Raw genomic sequence first — 13,385 nt, forward strand, 5'->3', positions numbered from 1 at the left:
ATCCATCATAGAGGGGAGGGGATGGTAGAGAGAGTGTGTTCTGCTCACAGTTTCAAGGGGTTCTATCCATCATAGAGGAGAGGGTATGGTAGAGAGAGCGTGTTCTGCTCACAGTTTCAAGGGGTTCCATCCATCATAGAGGGGAGGGTATGGTAGAGAGAGCGTGTTCTGCTCACAGTTTTAAGGGGTTCTATCGATCATAGAGGGGAGGGTATGGTAGAGAGAGTGTGTTCTGCTCACAGTTTCAACGGGTTCCATCCATCATAGAGGGGAGGGTATGGTAGAGAGAGCGTGTTCTGCTCACAGTTTTAAGGGGTTCCATCCATCATAGAGGGGAGGGTATGGTAGAGAGAGTGTGTTCTGCTCACAGTTTCAAGGGGTTCCATCCATCATAGAGGGGAGGGGATGGTAGAGAGAGCGTGTTCTGCTCACAGTTTCAAGGGGTTCCATCCATCATAGAGGGGAGGGTATGGTAGAGAGAGCGTGTTCTGCTCACAGTTTCAAGGGGTTCCATCCATCATAGAGGGGAGGGGATGGTAGAGAGAGCGTGTTCTGCTCACTGTTTCAAGGGGTTACACCCATCATAGAGGGGAGGGTATGGTAGAGAGAGTGTGTTCTGCTCACAGTTTCAAGGGGTTCCATCCATCATAGAGGGGAGGGTATGGTAGAGAGAGTATGTTCTGCTCACAGTTTCAAGGGGTTCCATCCATCATAGAGGGGAGGGTATGGTAGAGAGAGTGTGTTCTGCTCACAGTTTCAAGGGGTTCCATCCATCATAGAGGGGAGGGTATGGTAGAGAGAGCGTGTTCTGCTCACAGTTTCAAGGGGTTCCATCTATCATAGAGGGGAGGGGATGGTAGAGAGAGCGTGTTCTGCTCACAGTTTCAAGGGGTTCCATCCATCATAGAGGGGAGGGTATGGTAGAGAGAGTGTGTTCTGCTCACAGTTTCAAGGGGTTCTATCCATCATAGAGGGGAGGGTATGGTAGAGAGAGCGTGTTCTGCTCACAGTTTCAAGGGGTTCCATCCATCATAGAGGGGAGGGTATGGTAGAGAGAGCGTGTTCTGCTCACAGTTTTAAGGGGTTCCATCCATCATAGAGGGGATGGGATGGTAGAGAGAGTGTGTTCTGCTCACAGTTTCAAGGGGTTCCATCCATCATAGAGGGGAGGGTATGGTAGAGAGAGCGTGTTCTGCTCATAGTTTCAAGGGGTTCCATCCATCATAGAGGGGAGGGTATGGTAGAGAGAGCGTGTTCTGCTCATAGTTTCAAGGGGTTCCATCCATCATAGAGGGGAGGGTATGGTAGAGAGAGCGTGTTCTGCTCACAGTTTCAAGGGGTTCCATCCATCATAGAGGGGAGGGTATGGTAGAGAGAGTGTGTTCTGCTCACAGTTTCAAGGGGTTCCACCCATCATAGAGGGGAGGGGATGGTAGAGAGAAAGGAGGGGGACAGAAGACGGGGAAGAAACGAGGGAACAGGGAGGTTACCACACTCTAATCCCTGCCTGTCAAATCCAACCCCCAGAACCAAGACTGACCCTAGCACTCCTCGGTGCTGACTCTGAAACCAATAGTGAGACACTTGGGAGCCTAGAATGATGGGCTGAGTTACTTAGGGATACCAAGGCCGGGTAGAGGGGGTGGGGCAGGGGGCCGTGGCACGCCTTTCAGAGGTTCTTCAGTGAATTTAGAGTTAGGGATCATCCACCCTTTTGGTCTCTGCCTCCCTTCTCAGGCATCATCTCTGTCCCTGGGATGCCTGCCTGGTCTTCTAGCAGCAAGTCTCCCTCTGTGTCTTCCCGCCCCCTTTGACATCTCTCTAACAGCAGCCAAGATGACTCTTTCTGTTGAACAAACCCGGTCACTTTCTTGCTGCCGAATGTTTGTTGAGTGACTGCATGAATGAGCCAACAGTTTCAGAGTGCCTGGTGTTTGAAGGATAAGTGATGTATCAGTCAGGAGTTCACCCGCTGCAAGCGACCCAAACCCACTCCAATGAGCTGCAGCCGGCGGACGGAATCCACTGGGTTATGGAGGGCAGCAGCTTTTGAATACAGTTGGTTGGACCCTTGACCAATGTCACCAATAACCAGTATCACCCCCTCCACTGCTTGGTTCTACCTACTTATGTGTTCACTCCCTCAGTGGTGGCCGTAGACTCCAGGAGAGCCAGGTTATGACTTTACGGCGTGACTCCTCATTTCAGCAATAGTGCTGGGCCCCGAGTCCCACTGGCCGTGTAGGATCATATGCTCATCTCAGTCACTGAAGGATGTAGAACGGGTGAACAGGCTGACTGAGGCCTACGGGGGGGGGGGGTCCCAGGCCCATTTCTGGAGTCATTTGACTCACTGGAGTTGAGTATGAAGGAAGGAAGTGGAGGCCCTCTGATGACTAAGAAAGGTGAATGAAGGCTGGTTAGGCAGACTCTCAGGCATCCGCCAGCGTGGTCCTCATCGCCACAGAGAGCTGTCAGTCTAGTGTGGGGCAAGGACAGCTGGGGGAGACCCAGACAGCAGCCGACTCTGGGTAGCATGTGAGGAATCAGCTTTGGTTGGGACAGAAGGCTCTGCAGGAGTGTCTGGCTGGCCTGGTCAAGGATGTTAGGAAAGGGGGCAGGGGCCTGGGGCATGAGAAGGCTTGTTCTAGATGAGGACATTGAAACAGGCCAGTGTCAGTGCAGGAATGAGGAAGATGAAGGGAGCATGAGATAAGGCTGGAGGAGGGTTGGGGTGAGGCCCGGGTGCCACCCCCTACAGCCCTGTGACAAGGACTTTGAGCTTGGTTCCAAGGGCAGTAGGAGCCACTGGGGCTGGGTTTGTGGGGCAGGGAGCTCACGGTGGCCTCCTGAGGAGGGGGCAGGGAGCCTTTTGGAGTTATCCTTCCACCCTGCCAAGGAGAGATGTTGGTGGCTTAGATCAGAGTGGAGACACTGTCTCAGATGGATAGGAGGTGAGACCTACATGCTTTGGTGATTGGTGGATGGAGGAGCTAAGGAAAAGGCTCACACTCAGGCACACAGTCCAATGCTGGTTGTACACTGAGTCCCGGGAACAGTGGAGAAGGGAGTTTGGATGACCAGCTTACGAGGCCTACTGAAGGAGGGGGTGTGGATCCCAGTTAGTGAGTTCTCACAGAACAAGGCTGGTTTAAACCAGAGCCTCCAACCCTAGGAGGCTGGGCCCTTTGCAGAATGCTCACTGATCCTCTCGGATGTACTCCTTACCCCATCGCAAACCTGTGATGAGTTAGGAGGCCCCTGTGCCATTCTGCAGACTAAGTTTTGAGGGGACTGATCTATTCCAAGCCCAGTGCTCATCTTGGAGACAGGACCACCGAGGCTCGGAGAAAGGGGTTGCCTTCGCTTCTGAAGGTGGCAGCAAGGTTATCAGGTCGCCGCAGTCTTTTCTGCAGACCTTCTGCTTTGGTGGCCCGAGCTCAAGCCCAATGGTCCAAACAGAGGGCGGGCAGGCCCCCAGGGGAGTGCAGGAATGAACTACTCTGGCAGCGAGCAGAGGAACTGGATCGTCACAGTCCAGGGTCTCCCCACGGTTCAGCCTGCAGCCCAGCACTTCCTAGGAACTCAGGCTGTCCAAGCTGGCCTTGGGGCTGGGAGGAGCACAGTGGGGTCAAGGATTGTTCCCAAAACTTTAAACTCTTGGGCCAGCGTGTGGACAGTTCGGGTGGAGCCAGGGAGGGGGATGGCACCGTGCCTGGCCATGCTGCGCGGTGACAGCCACCCAAGGTCAGGCCAGCGCTGTGCATGTGACAGCAGAGCATGTTGCAGGCAGGATGCAGAAGCTTGCTGGGGCGGCTGGCAGCTCTCCGGGATAGCCCCAGGGGGTGGCCTTTGGCTTCCTACTTACAGCCTACGGGCTTCTTGTTTCGGTGGTTGGGAGCATTGTTATTGTGAGTGGGGCCCAGTCTGGTATGCGGCTGGAGGTCGCTGAGGAAGAACAGATGGCAAAGTGGATGGATGGACGTTACGTTAGGAAGCATCAGACGAAGGCAGCGTGTGCAGTTAGGGGCCCAGGTCTCAGAACTGCTCTCCTGGACCTCGACCCCAAAAGCAGCTTTCATGTACGAGATAGTTGATTCTGGAGCCAACTATGAATGACCAGGGTCTGGGAAGACAGATTTAGATTGCCCCAACTACAGTTTAATGAGGTTTCGTTGTTGTTGTTGTTGTTGTTGTTGGTGGTGGTGGTGGTGGTGTTTCCCTCCAGTAAAGGCACAGAGAAAGTCATAAATCAAAGCTCTTTTCAAATCCACGGGTGGAAACGTCAGGTGGTAGGTTATTGCACAGCGGAGTCGTCTCTGCCAGAGGCCTCGGCTGCTGGATGCCCCCAGCCTTTAGATTGGTGGCAGCCAGCACTCTGTTAGTACATTCTGAAAAGGCTGCACCTGATAGAGTGGACAATGGCTGGCTGTTAAGGGGAGGAAAAATAGCCCAAGATAATTTGGTTCCAAGAGCTTCAGCATTCCAAATCCCCACACTTCCGGGAGTTCCCATCAGCAATCAGCCTTGTAGAATTTTTTTTTTTTTTTTTTTTTTTTTAACACTCTCTCTTTCTGGGCACTTCAGTTCACACCATGTCACTTTTTTTTGTGCCTTGCTGTCTGGACCCATCAGTACTGCAGGCTGTTCACATTCCGCTGTCCATAAATGCATAGTGATGGCCAGCCGTCAGCCCACTCCGGCAACGTCAGGCCCTCCCTTTAGCCTTCAGCAGATAGGATCACAGTGAACTTCCTGTTGACACCAGCCCTCCCAAGGAGCAGGCACAGAAGCAACCCGTTCCGTGCGCGGTCCTGAGCAGTGGGTGTGACCAGTGTGGGCACTGGTACTCCAGGCGGGGGACTGGCCTGCCCTGTGCTTGCCTCGAGGGCCCTAACAGCAGGGCAGGCCACGTCCTCTCCTCCTGCTTACGAAGCCATGGACCTGCCCTTCCTGGTAGCGTGTGCCTTGTTTGGAGGACACATGCCGCAGGCAAGAGGGTGGAAGAAGCCGGAGCATGGATGCCCAGGCTCCTGGTGTCGGCGCTGGAGTAGAGCAGAGGCTCCGCAGGATTTGAAACCATGCATGACAGACAGTTTCTTGGCTGGCCCCATGGTAGGGAGGGCCTTTCTGCACAGAATTAGTAGACTCCCCCGCCCCTAACCATGAGCCCCCAGTGAGTGATAGCCCAGAACTCCCTAAGTGGGCCAGCACACACTGAGCTCGACTTGGTGTGGGCATGTTCAAACGTCATCGTCCAGACCCTCTTCCCCTATTGGAATCTGCGGGGACAAGGGCTTCTGTCTTCACACGGCTCGGCTGGCGACAGGGTCTTGGGAACACAGACTCAGACGAACCGGGCATAACGCAGCAGCGGGGGCCGGAAGGGAAGATATGCAGAGCCTTGAGGCAGTGCGTGTTGCGGGGGTGGGGGGGCAGCCTGTGCCTGGCAGTGTGCTCTATCTTCCGGGTCCTGCTGTATTTCCCTAAGGCTCTCTCTCTGGAGCTTGGGGGCCCCGCCCTTCATCCATGGGAGATGGGTCCGCGCTGAGTCTCCCTTGTTCTGGCTCTGGGAGCTGCTGCCATAGCTTCTCACTGGACTTGTGAGTGCGGCTGATGTCAGGCTGTTGGAGAATGTGCCTGCGGGACATGGTGGCAAAGGAACACCCTCTCTTCCTGCTCTCATGGCCCCTCAGTGGACTTCTTAATTTCTGCTTACTCATCTGTGAAATGGGGATATTAGAAATCATGCCTGATAAGGTCCTGAGGATTTAATGAATCAGTCAGAAGGGCTCCCACCAGTGACTGTGCAGACGCAGAAGATCAAATGAATATTTGTTACACAAAACATGCGCATCAGCTAATGGGACTGGGCCCTGAGTGTCTAGGCGCCGACCCCTATGCCCATAGGGCACATAATGTCACTGCTCCCTGTGTCCCCATCCCTCCCACAGTGACAGTGCCATCACTGATGTTAGGCTGATACTGGTCCATGGAGTACTAGACAGTCTGAAATCCCTGCTCCTAGCCCAGCCACACAGTTGCTCGGTCTCCTTGGGAAAGTCACCCTCTCTGTACCTGCTTTCACTGACTCCAAGTGGAAAAGAGATGGTAAAGGATTCCCCAAGGCTGGCTCTCCAGAAAAAGCAGCTTGGCTGAAGTGACTCCCTGGTCCTGTGGTAGGCTATACTTTGAGAAGGGCATTGGCTTTGCTGTTGGTGTTGGGCTAATGGAGAGGCAAGAGGTAGTAGCTTCCCTGGGCTCCCGGGTACTCGATGCCCCCCAGTCGGTCTTGGCTGGCTCCTCCGGGCTCCATCCCTTCCTCTGCATGCCACAGTCGAGCACATTAATGAATGAGTTCTGGGCCTAGTGTCCTGGGTTGATAGAGCTGTGTTATCCCTCATAGTACGATGTCTGATTATGGCCTCATTCACCTGATGGCTGCCATCCATCTCACACGTTGGACGTCAGCTTTATGACTGCAGAGCCCAACCCATGCTGTCCGTAGGAATGACCTTGGCTTCTTTGATTCCCCACAGGATGAGCACTAGGTATAGTTTTTAAGTAACCAGCACAAGGGTGTTTCGCTTCATCAACCCTGCTAAGGATCCTCTCGTAGCCACGTGCTCATGTGTGCTTGTGGGTGTGAGAGACACAGATGGGCAGGCAGGGTCACAGCCAGAGATTCCTTCAGGGAGAGGGAGGGGCCAAGATACCATGCTGTGCTCTGTTCTAGGGCTGGGGGTGAGATGGGGGTGGGGTGCCGGGAAGATAGGAAGGTGGGGCTCCTTCTGCCCACTTGTTTGTGAGCTGCCACCCTGGGAGCTTTCTGCTGAAGTGGCGCAGCATGGAGTGGGCTGCCAGCCTGACTCTGGGAGCACTGTCCACAGAGGGGCACAGCCGGGCTTCGGGGTCCAGTGGGGCGAGGGCCCAACTGCTGCTTGCGGTAGTGGGGAAACGCTGTGGTGGAAAGTGGGTAACTCATAGTCTTCAGCCCCGGCCCGCACAGCCACTAAGCTGTGAGCAGCTCTGAAGCCAGGATTCTGCCTGTGTGAGGAGTGTAAGAGACCCCGTCATCCGGGCTGCGGGGGTGGGGTGGGGGGGGGAGATTAAATGGACTAATGCAGGTGAAGCTCTGAGCACAGGGCTTGGGCACAGAGTCTGTGTTCAGAAGAGGGGAGCCTAGAGTCAGCTTTTAGAACATTGTGGGCCGGGCGGTGGTGGCGCACGCCTTTAATCCCAGCACTTGGGAGGCAGAGGCAGGTGGATCTCTGTGAGTTCGAGGCCAGTCTGGGCTACAGAGTAAGTTCCAGGAAAGGCTCCAAAGCTACACAGAGAAACCCTATCTCAAAAAAAAAAAAGCATTCTGGCTTCTGAAGATGGGCAGCTTTCAGCCCCATTCTACAGATGAGGAAACCAAGGCTCAGAGAGCAGCAAGAACTTCCTCAGGGAAACCTAACCGGCCTGGGCTGGGACTAGAATTGGTCAGCTTTGTCTCTCACTGAGATCACACTGTCTCCTCTCTCTTGGTTGATGTCATGGGCACTTCTTGGCCACTGTGCTGTGGAGAGGAAGCTTAAGTCCTCTGTCTATCTCAGATTCCTCAGAGTTTGGTACACCGGGTGCCCCATAAAAACATTGTCGTGAGAAAGACTGAGGCCACCACTCCCTCCCTGCCCCTGAGGGCAGCTACATTCTCAGTCAGCTGTGCAGATGGCAAGACCCTGAGTTCAACTGCAGCTGTCCACTGGGACAGCGCAGCATAGGGGTGGGGGTGTGACAGGGGAGACTTGATGATTGGCTGGGTCTTGCTAGGGAGGGGCAGCCTCGGCTGTGCCCTGCCCCAGCCCTGGGAGACCTCAGAATGAGTCCGTGGGGCTCAGGGTGGAGTTCACCGGGAATCCCAGAGTCAGGGCTGCTGCTAGGAAGGATGGGCACCACTCCCCTCCAGACCTGGGGAATGGGCAGCCAGGGACCCAGGGATGACAATTTTAATTGAGTGCAAGCCAGACTCTAACTAGCGCACACTTTCTGCTAAAGGATTGGCCAGCGGAGGACTCTCTTCTTGAGACATCCTTGGGGGAAAGTGGTTTAGGAAAATCACAGACTTTTCTGTTTGATGGAAGCGAGAGAGTCAAGCCTCTCTTCCGAGTGGCGGTGGCCGGCTCAACCTGGTATGTGTTTGGGAAGGGCGCTCGCTCACTCGCTCGCAGGAGGAAGAGGAGGAGGACAAGTAGGAGGAGGAAGAGGAGGAGGGACGGGTGATGCAAGGATTTTGAAAAAAAAAAAAAAAAGCTACCTCCATGTGGGAGGTGGAACCTGGTCTTTTGGTTCTGCTTCTCCCAGCAGGTACCGCTCCCCTGGGGAACTTGGGTAAGTCCATAAATAGCTCTACGGACACAAAGGAGCTCTGTCTGGGGAAGGCAGCCGCTTGACACGCCGGCCGGCTGCCCGCCCGCCCGCCCGCCCGCCCTCGGGAGGAGCCGGGTGGAGACCCGGGGCGGGTGGCCGGCAGCAGCCGCAGCTAGGAGTTGCCTGGGTCCTTGCCGGAGTGTGCTGGGTAGGTGCCTTGATGACAAAGGTGTGTGTGTGTGTGCAGTGGTGGTGGGCAGTGGGAGGGTAGTCTTGTTCGAGACACCCTGTGTCCCTGTTTCTATTGTTTCTTCCCCAGGGCAGCCATTGAGAGACATCTTGTAACCAAACAGGCTCTGTTCTGTTCTAGGGTGTGTGTGTGTGTGTGTGTGTGTGTGTGTGTGTGTGTGTGTGTGTGTGTGTCCCCGTCCGTGTGTCCCTATGTATGTCTGTCTGTCTCGGGGGTGGGGGGGTTGGTAGCCCCTCAGGGTTAGGGGGCAGGCTTCTCCGTTTCCGAGCTAGCCAGCAAGCTTTTCTTTCTAGGAGAGACAAGGAATGTTTGGTGACCAGTTGGGACACTGCATGGGGAAGGAGCGCTTAGCCAGCAGGGCTGGCTATTGTGTCAGGGATGCTGGCCACACATCAGGAAGCATTGAGGATGGCAGTTCTTGTGTAGATCCCCTGGCTGGGGAAGAGCTGGACTCCTAAGCCTGTCTTGGGGAGTTAATGCTAGTCTCCTCCGAGATCTGCCTTTGGAAACACAAGCAGCCTTGCTGTGTGCCCCATGAGCTCAAAGCCACCTCCCTGCCCTGCCAAGGGAAGAGCCTGCACCTGCTCCCTTGGCTCCAGCCGAGACCTGCTCCCTCTCAGAGCTAGCCCCTGTAGCAGGCAGAGACCAATTCTTTTCTCAACTTGGAGGGTCCATGTCTTTACTCTTGTTCCCCAGAGAACCCTAAGTCTTGGGCTAGAATGGGACCCTGAGCCCGGAGCGGGGAGAAGCCTTGGCTAAGTTCAAGCAGCAGGTCTGTGACTGAGCCAAACCAGGACTGAGGACCTTTGCCTCCCAGAGCAGTGAGGGCAGGACCGGACACATGGGAAGCCATTTCCCAGCCCTGAGCTACAGGATCCCTCTTGAGTCAAGACTCTTGACTTAATGCATAGCCAGCAGGCCCCTCAACAACTCTGGAGAACTGTTTCCCATCCAGATGGTCTCTGGCTTTGTGCTGCGGGCACTTGGCTCCCTAGTAGGGTGGCCGGGGTGGTTGCACACCACCAATGCAAGAGCTGCAGTAGCCTGCTCCTTTGACGCTGGCAGGATCTCAGCCAGAGTCAAAGTTTCCACCCAGGCCCTCTGAGTCCTCTGTGCCCAGCCAAGGGCCACCTCCCCTCTTCCTCAGCTCTAGCATGTGGCATGGCTTAGCCCCGGGCGGGGAGCCTCTAGGGAACCCAATTGCAGAGCTGGGACATGTTCAGGCCCAGCCTGGCATCCGAGAGAACCTAGTGAGGATGGAGGCCATGGAGACAGTGACTCCCTGTCGGGAAGTCTCCAGGGCTTTGAGCCAGGATGCTCCATTAGGCTCCTGATTATAGGTGCGAGTTATCAATGAAAGTACCACACTTCCCAGCTTGCCTGTCTTTCTCGCCAGTTTTCGCGCACGCTGTTTCATCGGCCAAGAAACCCCTCTTTTCCATTCTCTGTAGATCTTAATCTCACCTAACCTCCATACCTGGAGTGAATACATCTGTCTGCTGGTGGTGGCATCTCTGGTGGCTGCTTGTGTCCTATTTATGCAGGATGTGGGTTTTATTCATCCCTTAGTCACCCACAAGCCCAGCTTTCTCCTAGGGCGTGGTTGGAGAGGGGTGTTGAGATGTCTTGGCGAGCAAGGATGGTTTTTTCCCCCCGAAGGACATGCTCTGATGTCCAGGTCAACTCAGACTGTCCATCCTATCTCTGTGACTGGCAGGAGAGTGGGCACTGCCGGGAGAGGAGGACCTGGCCAGAAGCTCCTTAGGGTGAGCTTTAGTCTCTGCACATCATTGTGATACTAGGAGGGCCAAGGAGTTGAAGGCTGGGTTTGGTGGGAAGTGAGATAGGGAGGCCTGCCGGAAGCCCTGGAAAGAGCCTGTTCAAGGGTCCTACTGTGCGGGGTGGTGACCATACCATAGTCCGGCCATCGATGGTAGAAGGGACAGCCCTGGATGGACCCATTGCAACACTCATGGCTTGTCCTTTGCACAGACTATAGGCGCTTGGAGTTCCGCTTCCTGGACCGCTTTGGAATGGTCATTGCTTGGGCTAGATCTGGAAGACTAGTTTTCTGCCAGGGGTCTGCCTGGCTCTCTCAGAAGAGGCACATCTGGGGAGGGAGGGCCCATGCCCAGCCAGATCCCTGGGGAACTTAAATGCTGCTTCCTATTTGGCCTCTGAGCCTCTGGAGCTGGTGGAGTCTGTTTACCTTCTGAATAGAGAAGGAATTGAGACAGAAAGGAAATGCTCACCTGAGGTTACATGGACTCTGGTTGCTCAGTCCATGTCTCTTCCCATTGCGTCGTACCTCAGGGTATAGAGTTTTGTCTTGGAGCACTCTCTCTCTCTTTTGGACTTCCCAGTGACACACTCCTTTTGGACCCTTGGGCTTACTGAATGAGCTTGCTGATCTCTGGAAAAGCAGTGTGTGTGTGTGTGTGTGTGTGTGTGTGTGTGTGTGTGTGTGTGTGTGTCAGAGAAAGTCCAGGAGACCCAGCTGTTTCTCATACCTGCTCAGTGACTCTTAGGCAGATGCACCTATTTTTCTAGCTCATTTCCCACATTGGAGCACCCAGGGACAGGATCAGATATTGCTAGGCACGTTCCAGCCACTGGATTCTCTGGTTCTCTGCCGACCTAGGGCCAAGAGTCAGGGTCAAGACAAGGCTCAGCTTAGAAACAGTCTCTGACCTCAGGGCATCTTGCTCAGGCGCCTCTGGGTGGACGCCTTCTCATGCAAGCTGCAACCCAGGCCCCGGCTGGGAGGTTTGTTGTTGTTTGTGGAGCCGGTCGGTTTCCAAGATCTCATTGCTCAGGGAAAACCATCATTCCTCCCAGGGATAAACAAGGCTGCTTATGGCTCAACCCCCTAAGTCCAGGGAGGCTGGAGCCACTCACAGCAGGCCAGCTGGGCTCTGTCCCAGGGAGCTGATGCTTGGCTGCTCCCCACTCCCCCCCCTCCCACCTCTTAGAAGCACTAGTGAGCAGAATGAGCTAGAGGGGCCATGCACCACCAGCCCCTTGGGAAATCAGAAGGTCTAGGTACTGAGGAATGGATGGAAAGTCCCTGGGACCCTCTTCCCCCTGATGGTGGTCTGGTCATCACAGCAGATGTGTGGAGAGCTGCCAGGTGTACCCTCTATCCAAGGGTCTTCCTTCTGGGCAAGATGGCCCAAGCTGATGTCAGATAACCACCCAGACTCCCGGCTTAGGGAAATGGGCTGTGTGGTGGGTTACAGGGCACTGGGTGGAGCGTTTACCATCTGCCCGGTTACCTGTTGGCATGTTAGCCTTGGTCTGATAGTGAAACATAGAGGCGGGTGGCAGAGGGTGAGGGGACATGAAGAGGGACAGAGAAAAGGCTGTGCAAGCCTCTGAGAGCCAAATGGCTGGCGGGAACCTTAAGACAAGGAGGTCAGGGAAGGAGCCATAGGTTCAAAGCTGCCATGGATTGTAACTGGTGTCCAGTCAGGACACGAAAACTTCCCTGAAGAGACTGTAGTTGATAGAGTTCCCAGTTGGTCCAAATAGCAACTTGATTCTGTTCTCTTTACCTCTCCTTCTGTTCTTTCCTTCTCTACCTCCCCCTTCTCTCTTTCTTCTCTTATCCCTCTCCTTTCCTATCATACCCATTAAGTGCCTTTGTATAACACCCCTTCTGGGTCTTGGAAGTGTCAACAAAAAGGCTCAATCTGTGATCTGAGACCCAGGCTGGGTAGGTAAGGGATAGTGAGATGGATGTGTTGGTGGCCCACCGACAATGCCCTGGAGAAGCATCGGATGTATCCTGGGAGCCTCAGTGAAGCTTCCTAAGGACTGAGGCTGTCTGCTCATGCACATGCATACCTGTCCGAAGAGCAAGAACCCATCCTCGTTTCTCCACTTCCTTTCTGTGGGGATGTGATTTTGTGCCTCTGTGTACTAATTACCTTCCAGCCTCAGCCACACGCTCCCCCTTATCTCCAGAGGCTGTCTAATGTGTCTTGTAGGGGTGTGGACTCCCGACTTAAGGGCAGTGACCCCACTTCACAGTATATATCTCTCCTGCCTGTGATTCCTCTGGCAGTTGTCAACCTCACTAGTCAAACGAGATGCAAAATGGAACTCTTAGATGAGGAAGAATCATGCCTGTGGATTCCAGGTCATCTCACGGAGGACCAGATGTCTTGTCTCATTGGTGGCTGTTGCTAAATACAGGCATGTAGGCCAGGTGCTCAGGATGGGGGGGGCTGATACAGGAGGTGATGGGGTAACAGTATTTTGGAGGGGGATGGTTGGAATGTGTTGGAGAGGGGTATTAAAGATGGGGGGCTCACAGAGGAGAGAGCGGCTGTCTCCGGCAGAGAGGGCACGGTTGAGGGCTTTTCATTGTCTTTCCAGTGAACTTTTCAGTCGCAGCCTAGTGTACCAGAGAAAGATGACAAGAATGCAGCAGATGGCTTTTCCCCAAAGGAGCACACCCGTTCAGGTCCAGAAGGAAAAACGTCCCACCCAGCGCACTGGGGGTGCTCCAGCGTGCCCTCCGGTCGCTGTGCTCCTGGCGTCTCTCACGGACGGCTTGCCCACCATGCCCTTTGTGAAAATGCCCCCCCCCCAGCAGACATGCCCTCACGCTGACTTCTCTCCTCCAGCGTTCTCATGGTGATTCACCACCGCGCTGTCCCAAGTTTTATTTTGTTCACTCTGTTACTATTTCGTGTGTTTCTCTATATGCGTGCCTCAGTTTACCCCTTACTCCACCTTTTGAGACACGTTTGGGGTATTTCTGATTCCAGGCTGCAGT

The 13,385-nt window shown here is 54.6% G+C and overlaps 1 protein-coding gene across 12 annotated transcripts in view; it reads left to right on the top strand.

Moving 5' to 3' along the window:
- The window catches only part of Rgs3 (regulator of G protein signaling 3), a 142,703-nt gene that overhangs the window by 104,356 nt on the left and 24,962 nt on the right, over nucleotides 1-13,385 (top strand). The window contains exon 1 of one of the 12 annotated variants that reach the window (XM_015998204.3): nucleotides 7,798-8,174. The exons of 9 other annotated variants lie outside the window; for them this stretch is intronic. The gene's annotated coding sequence lies outside the window, so the exon portion shown is untranslated. Of the gene's footprint in view, nucleotides 1-7,797; nucleotides 8,175-8,331; nucleotides 8,561-13,385 lie in introns of those variants that run through there. 2 more of the 12 variants (XM_042271260.2, XM_015998203.3) reach the window with 2 other exon arrangements.

Source organism: Peromyscus maniculatus, chromosome 2, assembly GCF_049852395.1.
Source record: "Peromyscus maniculatus bairdii isolate BWxNUB_F1_BW_parent chromosome 2, HU_Pman_BW_mat_3.1, whole genome shotgun sequence".
Taxonomy (NCBI): domain Eukaryota; kingdom Metazoa; phylum Chordata; class Mammalia; order Rodentia; family Cricetidae; genus Peromyscus; species Peromyscus maniculatus.